The sequence below is a fragment of the Oncorhynchus tshawytscha genome, unplaced genomic scaffold (genome assembly GCF_018296145.1).
Source record: "Oncorhynchus tshawytscha isolate Ot180627B unplaced genomic scaffold, Otsh_v2.0 Un_scaffold_7219_pilon_pilon, whole genome shotgun sequence".
Taxonomy (NCBI): Eukaryota; Metazoa; Chordata; class Actinopteri; order Salmoniformes; family Salmonidae; genus Oncorhynchus; species Oncorhynchus tshawytscha.
This window is the reverse complement of record NW_024609719.1, coordinates 3409-17500: the sequence shown is the minus strand read 5'-3', so window position 1 is coordinate 17500 and position 14092 is coordinate 3409.

Genomic DNA, 14092 nt, shown 5'->3' with positions numbered 1-14092 from the left:
GACTCCTTGTAGAGTCCCTGCCCTGTGGAACACTATTGACTCCTTGTAGAGTCCCTGCCCTGTGGAACGCTATTGACTCCTTGTAGAGTCCCTGCCCTGTGGAACGCTATTGACTCCTTGTAGAGTCCTGCCCTGTGGAACACTATTGACTCCTTGTAGAGTCCCTGCCCAGTGGAACGCTATTGACTCCTTGTAGAGTCCCTGCCCTGTGGAACACTATTGACTCCTTGTAGAGTCCCTGCCCTGTGGAACACCATTGACTCCTTGTAGAGTCCCTGCCCTGTGGAACACCATTGACTCCTTGTAGAGTCCCTGCCCTGTGGAACACCATTGACTCCTTGTAGAGTCCCTGCCCTGTGGAACACTATTGACTCCTTGTAGAGTCCCTGCCCTGTGGAACACTATTGACTCCTTGTAGAGTTCCTGCCCTGTAGAACACTTTCAACACCTTGTAGAGTCCCTGCCCTGTTGAACACTATTGACTCCTTGTAGAGTCCCTGCCCTATGGAATGCTATTGACTCCTTGTAGAGTCCCTGCTCTGTGGAGCGCTATTGACTCCTTGTAGAGTCCCTGCCCTGTGGAACACTATTGACTCCTTGTAGAGTCCCTGCCCAGTGGAACGCTATTGACTCCGTGTAGAGTCCCTGCCCTGTGGAACACTATTGACTCCTTGTAGAGTCCATGCCCTGTGGAACACCATTGACTCCTTGTAGAGTCCCTGCCCTGTGGAACACTATTGACTCCTTGTAGAGTCCCTGCCCTGTGGAACACTATTGACTCCTTGTAGAGTCCCTGCCCTGTGGAACACTATTGACTCCTTGTCCCTGCCCTGTGGAGAGTCCCTGCCCTGTGGAACACTATTGACTCCTTGTAGAGTCCCTGCCCTGTGGAACACTATTGACTCCTTGTAGAGTCCCTGCCCTGTGGAACACTATTGACTCCTTGTAGAGTCCCTGCCCTGTGGAACACTATTGACTCCTTGTAGAGTCCCTGCCCTGTGGAACACTATTGACTCCTTGTAGAGTCCCTGCCCTGTGGAACACTATTGACTCCTTGTAGAGTCCCTGCCCTGTGGAACACTATTGACTCCTTGTAGAGTCCCTGCCCTGTGGAACACTATTGACTCCTTGTAGAGTCCCTGCCCTGTGGAACACTATTGACTCCTTGTAGAGTCCCTGCCCTGTGGAACACTATTGACTCCTTGTAGAGTCCCTGCCCTGTGGAACACTATTGACTCCTTGTAGAGTCCCTGCCCTGTGGAACACTATTGACTCCTTGTAGAGTCCCTGCCCTGTGGAACACCATTGACTCCTTGTAGAGTCCCTGCCCTGTGGAACACTATTGACTCCTTGTAGAGTCCCTGCCCTGTGGAACACTGACTCCTTGTATCCCTGACTCCTTGTAGAGTCCCTGCCCTGTGGAACACTATTGACTCCTTGTAGAGTCCCTGCCCTGTGGAACACTATTGACTCCTTGTAGAGTCCCTGCCCTGTGGAACACTATTGACTCCTTGTAGAGTCCCTGCCCTGTGGAACACTATTGACTCCTTGTAGAGTCCCTGCCCTGTGGAACACTTTCAACACCTTGTAGAGTCCCTGCCCTGTAGAACACTATTGACTCCTTGTAGAGTCCCTGCCCTGTGGAACACTATTGACTCCTTGTAGAGTCCCTGCCCTGTGGAATGCTATTGACTCCTTGTAGAGTCCCTGCCCTGTGGAACACTATTGACTCCTTGTAGAGTCCCTGCCCTGTAGAACACTTTTGACTCCTTGTAGAGTCCCTGCCCTGTGGAACACTATTGACTCCTTGTTGACTTTGTAGAGTCCCTGCCCTGTGGAACACTATTGACTCCTTGTAGAGTCCCTGCCCTGTGGAACACTATTGACTCCTTGTAGAGTCCCTGCCCTGTGGAACACTATTGACTCCTTGTAGAGTCCCTGCCCTGTGGAACACTATTGACACCTTGTAGAGTCCCTGCCCTGTGGAACACTATTGACTCCTTGTAGAGTCCCTGCCCTGTGGAACATTTCCCTCAACACCTTGTAGAGTCCCTGCCCTGTGGAACATTTTCAACACCTTGTAGAGTCCCTGCCCTGTGGAACATTTTCAACACCTTGTAGAGTCCATGTCCCTGTGGAACACTCGAGGCTCCTCTGAGGGCAAAGGGAGCGGGACCAACCCAGGATTAGGAAGGTGTTCTTAATGTTTTGAGACCTCAGTTTGTATTGCATTATATGTGCTAGCGTGGAACTAATGTAGTGTATATTATATTATATGTGATAGTGTGTATAATGTAGTGTATATTATATTATACGTGATAGTGTGTATAATGTAGTGTATATTATATTATATGTGATTGTACTAATGTAGTGTATATTATATGTGATAGTGTGTATAATGTGCTGTATATTATATTATACGTGATAGTGTGTATAATGTAGTGTATATTATATTATATGTGATTGTACTAATGTAGTGTATATTATATTATATGTGATAGTGTGTATAATGTAGTGTATATTATATTATATGTGATAGTGTGTATAATGTAGTGTATATTATATTATATGTGATAGTGTGTATAATGTAGTGTATATTATATTATATGTGATAGTGTGTATAATGTAGTGTATATTATATTATATGTGATAGTGTGTATAATGTAGTGTATATTATATGTGATAGTGTGTATAATGTAGTGTATATTATATTATATGTGATAGTGTGTATAATGTAGTGTATATTATATTATATGTGATAGTGTGTATAATGTAGTGTATATTATATTATATGTGATAGTGTGTATAATGTAGTGTATATTATATGTGATAGTGTGTATAATGTAGTGTATATTATATGTGATAGTGTGTATAATGTAGTGTATATTATATTATATGTGATAGTATGTATAATGTACTGTATATTATATGTGATAGTGTGTATAATGTAGTGTATATTGTATTATATGTGATAGTATGTATAATGTACTGTATATTATATGTGATAGTGTGTATAATGTACTGTATATTATATTATATGTGATAGTGTGTATAATGTATTGTATATTATATTATTTGTGATAGTGTGTATAATGTAGTGTATATTATATGTGATAGTGTGTATAATGTGCTGTATATTATATTATACGTGATAGTGTGTATAATGTAGTGTATATTATATTATATGTGATTGTACTAATGTAGTGTATATTATATTATATGTGATAGTGTGTATAATGTACTGTATATTATATTGATTTGTGATAGTGTGTATAATGTAGTGTATATTGTATTATATGTGATAGTGTGTATAATGTACTGTATATTATATGTTGATAGTGTGTATAATATATTGTATATTATATTATTTGTGATAGTGTGTATAATGTAGTGTATATTATATGTGATAGTGTGTATAATGTAGTGTATATTATATGTGATAGTGTGTATAATGTACTGTATATTATATGTGATAGTGTGTATAATATTGTATATTATATTATTTGTGATAGTGTGTATAATGTAGGTATATTATATTATTTGTGATAGTGTGTGGGATACCATGTATTTAGGTATATGTGATAGTGTGTTAATGTAGTGTATATTATATTATATTGATAGTGTGTATAATGCCTGTATATTATATTATATGTGATTGTGTATAATGTGTGTATATTATATTATATGTGATTGCCCTGTAAATTTGTATATTATATGTGATAGTGTGTATAATGTGTTATATTATATTGATTTGTGATAGTGTGTATAATGTGTGTATATTATATTATATTTGTGATAGTGTGTATAATGTTGTATATTACGTGATAGTGTGTATAATGTAGTGTATATTGTATTATATGTGATAGTATGTATAATGTATTGTATATTATATGTGATAGTGTATAATATAATATATTGTATATTATATTATTTGTGATAGTGTGTATAATGTAGTGTATATTATTATATGTGATAGTGTGTATAATGTAGTGTATATTATATGTGATAGTGTGTATAATGTACTGTATATTATATGTGATAGTGTGTATAATGTAGTGTATATTATATTATTTGTGATAGTGTGTATAATGTAGTGTATATTATTCCTGTGATAGTGTGTATAATGTACCATATTATATGTGATAGTGTGTATAATGTAGTGTATATTATATTATATGTGATAGTGTGTATAATGTAGTGTATATTATATTATATGTGATTGTACTAATGTAGTGTCTATTGTATTATATGTGATAGTGTGTATAATGTACTGTATATTATATTATATGTGATTGTACTAATGTAGTGTCTATTGTATTGTATGTGATAGTGTGTATAATGTACTGTATATTGTATGTAATAGTGTGTACAATATACTTTATATTATATTATATGTGAGTGTGTATAATGTAGTGTATATTGTATTATATGTGATAGTATGTATAATGTACTGTATATTATATGTGATAGTGTGTATAATGTACTGTATATTATATTATATGTGATAGTGTGTATAATGTAGTGTATATTATATGTGATAGTGTGTATAATGTAGTGTATATTATATTATATGTGATAGTGTGTATAATGTAGTGTACATTATATTATATGTGATAGTGTGTATAATGTAGTGTATATTATATGTGATAGTGTGTATAATGTAGTGTATATTATTGTCCCACCCTGACCATAGTTTGCTTTGTATGTTTTGGTTGGTCAGGGTGTGAGCTGAGTGGGCATTCTATGTTACATGTCTAGTTTCTCTATTTCTATGTCTGGCCTGATATGGTTCTCAATCAGAGGCAGGTGTTAGTCATTGTCTCTGATTGGGAACCATATTTAGGTAGCCTGGGTGTCACTGTGTGTTTGTGGGTGATTGTTCCTGTCTCTGTGTTTGCACCAGATAGGTAGCCTGGGTTTCACTGTGTGTTTGTGGGTGATTGTTCCTGTCTCTGTGTTTGCACCAGATAGGTAGCCTGTTTGTACTGTGTTTGTTTGTTTGGGTGATTGTTCCTGTCTCTGTGTTTGCACCAGATAGGGCTGTTTGTGGGTGATTGTTCCTGTCTGTGTTTGCACCAGATGGGTGATTGTTCCTGTCTTGTTCTGTGTGTTTGCACCAGATAGGTAGCCTGGGTTTCACTGTGTGTTGGTGGGTGATTGTTCCTGTCTCTGTGTTTGCACCAGATAGGTAGCCTGGGTTGTGTTTGTGGGTGATTGTTCCTGTCTCTGTGTTTGCACCAGATAGGGCTGTTTGTGGGTGATTGTTCCTGTCTCTGTGTTTGCACCAGATAGGTAGCCTGGGTTTCACTGTGTGTTTGTGGGTGATTGTTCCTGTCTCTGTGTTTGCACCAGATAGGTAGCCTGGGTTTCACTGTGTGTTTGTGGGTGATTGTTCCTGTCTTTGTGTTTGTTCACCAGATAGGGCCTGTTTGTGTGTTTGTGATTGTTCCTGTCTTTGTGTTTGCACCAGATAGGGCTGTTTGTGGGTGATTGTTCCTGTGTTTTGGTGATAGGGCTGTTTGTGGGTTTGTTCCTGTCTCTGTGTTTGCACCAGATAGGGCCTGGGTTTCACTGTTTGTGGGTGATTGTTCCTGTCTCTGTGTTTGCACCAGATAGGGCTGTTTGTGGGTGATTGTTCCTGTCTCTGTGTTTGCACCAGATAGGGCTGTTTGTGGGTGATTGTTCCTGTCTCTGTGTTTGCACCAGATAGGGCTGTTTCAGGTTTTCACATTTCATTATTTTGTCATTTCTTTGTGTAGTTTTTTCCTTCATTAAAACATCATGAATCATCATCACGCCGCATTTTGGTCCGACTGTCCTTCACCACAAGAGAACCGTTACAGGATCAGGGAGAGACTGTCCTTCAGACAAGGTGGGCAACAGGCGACCCAGGGAGAGACTGTCCTTCACCACAAGAGAACCCCGTTACAAACGACCCAGGGAGAGACTGTCCTTCACCACAAGAGAACCGTTACAAACGACCCAGGGAGAGACTGTCCTTCACCACAAGAGAACCGCTTACAAACGACCCAGGGAGAGACTGTCCTTCACCACAAGAGAACCGCTACAAACGACCCAGGGAGAGACTGTCCTTCACCACAAGAGAACCGTTACAGAATCACCCACCACAACAGGACCAAAGAGAACGTGTCAACAGGCAGGAGCCAGGGAGAGACTGTCCTTCACCACAAGAGAACAGCAGAGAAAAGAGACTGTCCTCACCACAGAGAGAAGGTGGGCGGTCGACCCAGGGAGAGACTGTCCTTCACCACAAGAGAACCGTTACAATTATATGGATGTTTGTACAAGAGAATGTGACAAATATTATATAGCAGTGAAAAGTTTATCGACATGTAGACAGGTAGTGTATATTATACGAAGTTACAATTATATGTGATAGTTTGTATAATGTACTGTATATTATATGTGATAGTTTGTATAATGTAGTGTATATTATATTATTTGTGATAGTGTGTATAATGTAGTGTATATTATATGTGATAGTGTGTATAATGTACTGTATATTATATGTGATAGTTTGTATAATGTAGTGTATATTATATGTGATAGTGTATATTATATGTGTATAATGTACTGTATATTATGTGATAGTGTGTGTAATGTACTGTATATTTAATGGCCAATATACCACGGCTAAGGGCTGTTCTTAATGTACGGTTATTGACCAGAGCCAGGAGCAAGTGTGTGCGTGCATGCGTCTAAGTGTTTGGTCTCTAATGACCACTTTCTTTAGGAGGTTGTCCCATCCCCCCCCTTCCCTCCCGGTGGATTTGGGGGCTCTGGTTATCAGAATATTAATCTGTCCAAAGCCATCCCACTGTCAGGCCCAGTGTGGTGTGGATTCAGTGTGGTGTGGATTCAGTGTGGTGTGGATTCAGTGTGGTGTGGATTCAGTGTGGTGTGGATTCAGTGTGGTGTGGTGTGGATTCAGTGTGGTGTGGTGTGGATTCGGTGGTGGTGTGGATTCGGTGTGGTGTGGTGTGGATTCGGTGTGGTGTGGTGTGGATTCGGTGTGGTGTGGATTCGGTGTGGTGTGGATTCATTGTGGTGTGGATTCAGTGTGGTGTGGATTCAGTGTGGTGTGGATTCAGTGTGGTGTGGATTCAGTGTGGTGTGGATTCAGTGTGGTGTGGATTCAGTGTGGTGTGGATTCAGTGTGGTGTGGATTCAGTGTGGTGTGGTGTGGATTCAGTGTGGTGTGGCTACAGTGTGGTGTGGTGTGGCTACAGTGTGGTGTGGTGTGGCTACAGTGTGGTGTGGATACAGTGAGTGTGTGCGATACATCCTAATAGAGTCCAATTTGGTAGTGACGAGTGAGAACCACTGGTTCCCACACACACACACACACACACAGCAATGTGTCTCCGTCTCCCACAGTAAACCTTGTGACTTGTTCAAGGTCTCGTGTCCTCAGCCAGCCAGTCTACCCCAAAAATCCCTGAAACTATCAACCAGCCCTGTTACCTTCAACCAGCCCTGTTACCTTCAACCAGCCCTGTTACCTTCAACCAGCCCTACTACCATCAACCAGCCCTACTACCATCAACCAGCCCTACTACCATCAACCAGCCCTACTACCATCAACCAGCCCTACTACCATCAACCAGCCCTACTACCATCAACCAGCCCAACCAGTGCTACTACCATCAATCAGCCCTACTACCATCAACAAGCCCAACCAGCCCAACTTCCATCAACCAGCCCTACTACCATCAACCAGCCCTACTTCCATCAACCAGCCCTACTTCCATCAACCAGCCCTACTTCCATCAACCAGCCCAACTACCATCAACCAGCCCAACTACCACCATCAACCAGCCCAACTACCATCAACCAGCCCAACTACCATCAACCAGCCCAACTACCATCAACCAGCCCAACTACCATCAACCAGCCCAACTACCATCAATCAGCCCAACTACCATCAATCAGCCCAACTACCATCAATCAGCCCAACTACCATCAATCAGCCCAACTACCATCAATCAGCCCAACTACCATCAATCAGCCCAACTACCATCAATCAGCCCAACTACCATCAATCAGCCCTACTACCATCAATCAGCCCAACTACCATCAATCAGCCCTACTACCATCAATCAGCCCTACTACCATCAACCAGCCCTACTACCATCAACCAGCCCTACTACCATCAACCAGCCCTACTACCATCAACCAGCCCTACTACCATCAACCAGCCCTACTACCATCAACCAGCCCTACTACCATCAACCAGCCCTACTACCATCAACCAGCCCTACTACCATCAACCAGCCCAACCAGCCCTACTACCATCAACCAGCCCTACTACCATCAATCAGCCCTACTACCATCAACCAGCACAATCAGCCCTACTACCATCAACCAGCCCTACTACCATCAACCAGCCCAACCAGCCCTACTACCATCAACCAGCCCCCTACTACCATCAACCAGACCAACCAGCCCTACTACCATCAACCAGCCCAACTTCCATCAACCAGCCCTACTACCATCAACCAGCCCCCTACTACCATCAACCAGCCCTACTACCATCAACCAGCCCTACTTCCATAAACCAGCCCTACTACCATCAACCAGCCCTACTACCATCAACCAGCCCAACCAGCCCTACTACCATCAACCAGCCCTACTACCATCAACCAGCCCTACTACCATCAACCAGCCCAACCAGCCCTACTACCATCAATCAGCCCTACTACCATCAACCAGCACAATCAGCCCTACTACCATCAACCAGCACAACCAGCCCTACTACCATCAACCAGCCCTACTACCATCAACCAGCCATCAACCAGCCCAACTACCATCAACCAGACCAACCAGCCCTACTACCATCAACCAGCCCAACTTCCATCAACCAGCCCAACTACCACCAACCAGCCCTACCTACTACCATCAACCAGCCCAACCAGCCCTACTTCCATAAACCAGCCCTACTACCATCAACCAGCCCTACTACCATCAACCAGCCCAACTACCATCAACCAGCCCTACTACCACCAACCAGCCCTACTACCATCAACCAGCCCTACCCTACCATCAACCAGCCCTACTACCATCAACCAGCCCTACTACCATCAACCAGCCCAACTAACCATCAACCAGCCCTACTAACCACAACCAGCCCTACTAACCATCAACCAGCCCTACTACCATCAACCAGCCCTACTACCTCCACCAGCCCTACTACCTCAACCAGCCCTACTACCATCAACCAGCCCTACCACCATCAACCAGCCCTACTACCATCAACCAGCCCTACCACCATCAACCAGCCCTACTTCCATCAACCAGCCCTACTTCCATCAACCAGCCCTACTTCCATCAACCAGCCCTACTTCCATCAACCAGCCCTACTTCCATCAACCAGCCCTACTTCCATCAACCAGCCCTACTACCATCAACCAGCCCTACTACCATCAACCAGCCCTACTACCATCAACCAGACCAACCAGCCCTACTTCCATCAACCAGCCCTACTACCGTCAACCAGCCCTACTACCATCAACCAGCCCTACTACCATCAACCAGATCAACCAGCCCTACTACCATCAACCAGCCCTACTACCATCAACCAGCCCAACCAGCCAGCCCTACTTCCATCAACCAGCCCTACTACCATCAACCAGCCCTACTACCATCAACCAGCCCTACTACCATCAACCAGCCCTACTACCTCCAACCAGCCCTACTACCATCAACCAGCCCTACTACCATCAACCAGCCCTACCACCATCAACCAGCCCTACCACCATCAACCAGCCCTACTACCATCAACCAGCCCAACCAGCCCTACTACCATCAACCAGCCCTACTACCATTAACCTGTCCTACTACCATCAACCAGCCCTACTACCATCAACCAGCCCTACTACCATCAACCAGCCCTACTACCATCAACCAGCCCTACTACCATCAACCTGTCCTACTACCATCAACCTGTCCTACTACCATCAACCTGTCCTACTACCATCAACCTGCCCTACTACCATCAACCTGCCCTACGTCCATCAACCTGCCCTACGTCCATCAACCAGCCCTACTACCAGCAACCAGCCCAACCAGCCCTACTACCACCAACCAGCCCTACTACCATCAACCCTACTAGCCCTACTACCATCAACCAGCCCAACCAGCCCTACTACCATCAACCAGCCCTACTACCATCAACCAGCCCAACCAGCCCAACTACCATCAACCAGCCCTACTACCATCAACCAGCCCTACTACCATCAACCAGCCCTACTACCATCAACCAGCCCAACCAGCCCTACTACCATCAACCAGCCCTACTACCATCAACCAGCACAATCAGCCCTACTACCATCAACCAGCACAACCAGCCCTACTACCATCAACCAGCCCAACCAGCCCTACTACCATCAACCAGCCCTACTACCATCAACCAGCCCTACTACCATCAACCAGCCCTACTACCATCAACCAGCCCTACTACCATCAACCAGCCCAACTACCATCAACCAGCCCAACTACCATCAACCAGCCCAACTACCATCAACCAGCCCAACTACCATCAACCAGCCCTACTACCACCAACCAGCCCTACTACCACCAACCAGCCCTACTACCATCAACTACCATCAACCAGCCCTACTACCATCAACCAGCCCTACTACCATCAACCAGCCCTACTACCATCACCCAGCCCTACTACCATCAACCAGCCCTACTACCACCAACCAGCCCTACTACTACCACCAACCAGCCCAACCCATGATCTGTCCCCTGCAACGCATGTCCTGTCCCCAGCAACGCATGTCCTGTCCCCAGCAACGCATGTCCTGTCCCCAGCAACGCATGTCCTGTCCCCAGCCATGCATCCCCTGCATGTCCTGTCCCCAGCATCCCATGTCCTGTCCCCAGCATCCCATGTCCTGTCCCCAGCATCCCATGTCCTGTCCCCAGCATCCCATGTCCTGGCCCCAGCATCCCATGTCCTGGCCCCTTGCAACCCATGATCTGTCCCCTACAATTCTGACTGTGTTTTCTGGAATAAAAGAGAAATTGTTTGTGTGTTGAGGGTAGAATCAGTTCTCCAGCTCCGTAAGGCTTACAGTAAAGATTAGACCTTTATTGAGGAAATTCCAGGTCGGCTTACGGCCACACGTCCCTTCAGCGTCCTACCGTGAGTGATTATTGACCACGGTCACACACACACACGCACATTCGCACACACGCACACACACATACGCACATACGCACACGCACATGCGCACACAAACACACACACACGCACATGCACACACACGCGCGCACACACACACACACTCACACAAGCACATACACACACACACACACACACACCCAGCTGTGACAGTGATGACGCGTGTTAGGATTGGATAATCCTTCCTGGTCTGCTAAACCCTGCAGCGAGGCGAGGTTCAAATACAGGTTCAACCCTGGTCCTGGTCAACTACAGGTTCAACTACAGGTTCAACACTTGTCCTGGTCCTGAACAGTTCAGGTCTCATTAGCCCACTAGTCTCCAACTCTGGTCCTGGACAACTACAGGTCTCATTAGCCCCCTAGTTACCAACCCTGGTCCTGAACAACTACAGGTCTCATTAGCCCACTAGTTTCCATCGCTGGTCCTGGACAACTACAGGTCTCATTGGCCCACTAGTCACCAACCCTGGTCCAGGTCCTGGACAACTACAGGTCTCATTAGCCCCCTAGTTACCAACCCTGGTCCTGAACAACTACAGGTCTCATTAGCCCACTAGTTTCCATCGCTGGTCCTGGACAACTACAGGTCTCATTGGCCCACTAGTCACCAACCCTGGTCCAGGTCCTGGGCAACTACAGGTCTCATTAGCCCACTAGTCACCAACCCTGGTCCTGGTCCTGGTCAACTACAGGTCTCATTGGTCCACTAGTCTCCAACCCTGGTCCTGGTCAACTACAGTTCTCGTTAGCCCACTAGTCACCAACCTTGGTCCTGGTCAACTACAGGTCTCATTAGCCCACTAGTTACCAACCCTGGTCCTGGTCAACTACAGGTCTCATTGGTCCACTCGTCTCCAACCATGGTCCTGGTCCTGGTCAACTACAGGTCTCATTGGTCCACTCGTCTCCAACCATGGTCCTGGTCCTGGACAACTACAGGTCTCATTAGCCCACTAGTCTCCAACCCTGGTCCTGGACAACTACAGGTCTCAATAGCCCACCAGTTACCTACCCTGGTCCTGAACAACTACAGGTCTCATTAGCCCACTAGTCAACAAACGTGGTCCTGGTCAACTACAGGTCTCATTAGCCCACTAGTCTACAACCCTGGTCCTGGACAACTACAGGTCTCATTAGCCCACTAGTGACCAACCCTGGTCCTGGTCAACTACAGGTCTCATTGGCCCACTAGTCTCCAACCCTGGTCCTGGACAACAACAGGTCACATTAGCCCACCAGTTACCTACCCTGGTCCTGGACAACTACAGGTCTCATTAGCCCACTAGTCTCCAACCCTGGTCCTGGTCAACTACAGTTCTCGTTAGCCCACTAGTCACCAACCTTGGTCGTGGTCCTGGACAACAACAGGTCTCATTAGCCCGCTAGTCTCCAACCCTGGTCCTGGACAACTACAGGTCTCATTAGCCCATGAAGTTTTCATCCCTGGTCCTGGTCAACTACAGTTCTCGTTAGCCCACTAGTCACCAACCTTGGTCGTGGTCCTGGACAACAACAGGTCTCATTAGCCCACCAGTTACCAACCCTGGTCCTGAACAACTACAGGTCTCATTAGCCAACTAGTCTCCAACCCTGGTCCTGGACAACTACAGGTCTCATTAGCCCACGAAGTTTCCATCCCTGGTCCTGGACAACTACAGGTCTCATTGGCCCACTAGTCACCAACCCTGGTCCTGGTCCTGGACAACTACAGTTCTCATCAGCCCACTAGTCTCCATCCCTGGTCCTGGTGATGGACAACTACTGGTCTCATTAGCCTGCTAGTCTCCAACCCTGGTCCTGGACAACTACAGGTCTCATTGGCCCACTAGTCTACAACTCTGGTCCTGGACAACTACAGGTCTCATTGGTCCACTAGTCTCCAACCATGGTCCTGGCCCTGGACAACTACAGGTCTCATCAGCCCACTAGTCTCCAACCCTGGTCCTTTTGATGGACAACTACAGGTCTCATTAGCCCACTAGTCTCCAACCCTGGTCCTGGACAACTACAGGTCTCATTAGCCTACTAGTGTCCAACCCTGGTCCTGGACAACTACAGGTCTCATTAGCCCACTAGTCTCCAACCCTGGGTCCTGGTCCTTGTCAACCACAGGTCTCATTGGCCCACTAGTTACCAACCCTGGTCCTGAACAAATACAGGTCTCATTAGCCCACTAGTCACCAACCCTGGTCCTGGTCCTGGACAACTACAGGTCTCATTAGCCCTCTAGTTTCCATCCCTGGTCCTGGACAACTACAGGTCTCATTGGCCCACTAGTCACCAACCCTGGTCCAGGTCCTGGACAACTACAGGTCTCATTAGCCCACTTACTCCAACCCTTGTCCTGGACAACTACAGGTCTCATTAGCCCACTAGTCTCCAACCCTGGTCCTGGACAACTACAGGTCTCATTGGCCCACTAGTTACCAACCCTGGTCCTGAACAAATACAGGTCTCATTAGCCCACTAGTTACCAACCCTGGTCCTGAACAAGTACAGTTCTCATTGGCCCACTAGTCTGCAACCATGGTCCTGGTCCTGGACAACTACAGGTCTCATTGGCGCAATAGTTACCAACCCTGGTCCTGAACAACTACAGGTCTCATTAGCCCACTAGTCTCCAACCCTGGTCCTGGACAACTACAGGTCTCATTGGCCCACTAGTCTCCAACCCTGGTCCTGGCCCTGGACAACTACAGTTCTCATCAGCCCACTAGTCTCCATCCCTGGTCCTGGTGATGGACAACTACTGGTCTCATTAGCCCGCTAGTCTCCAACCCTGGTCCTGGACAACTACAGGTCTCATTGGCCCACTAGTCTACAACTCTGGTCCTGGACAACTACAGGTCTCATTGGTCCACTAGTCTCCAACCATGGTCCT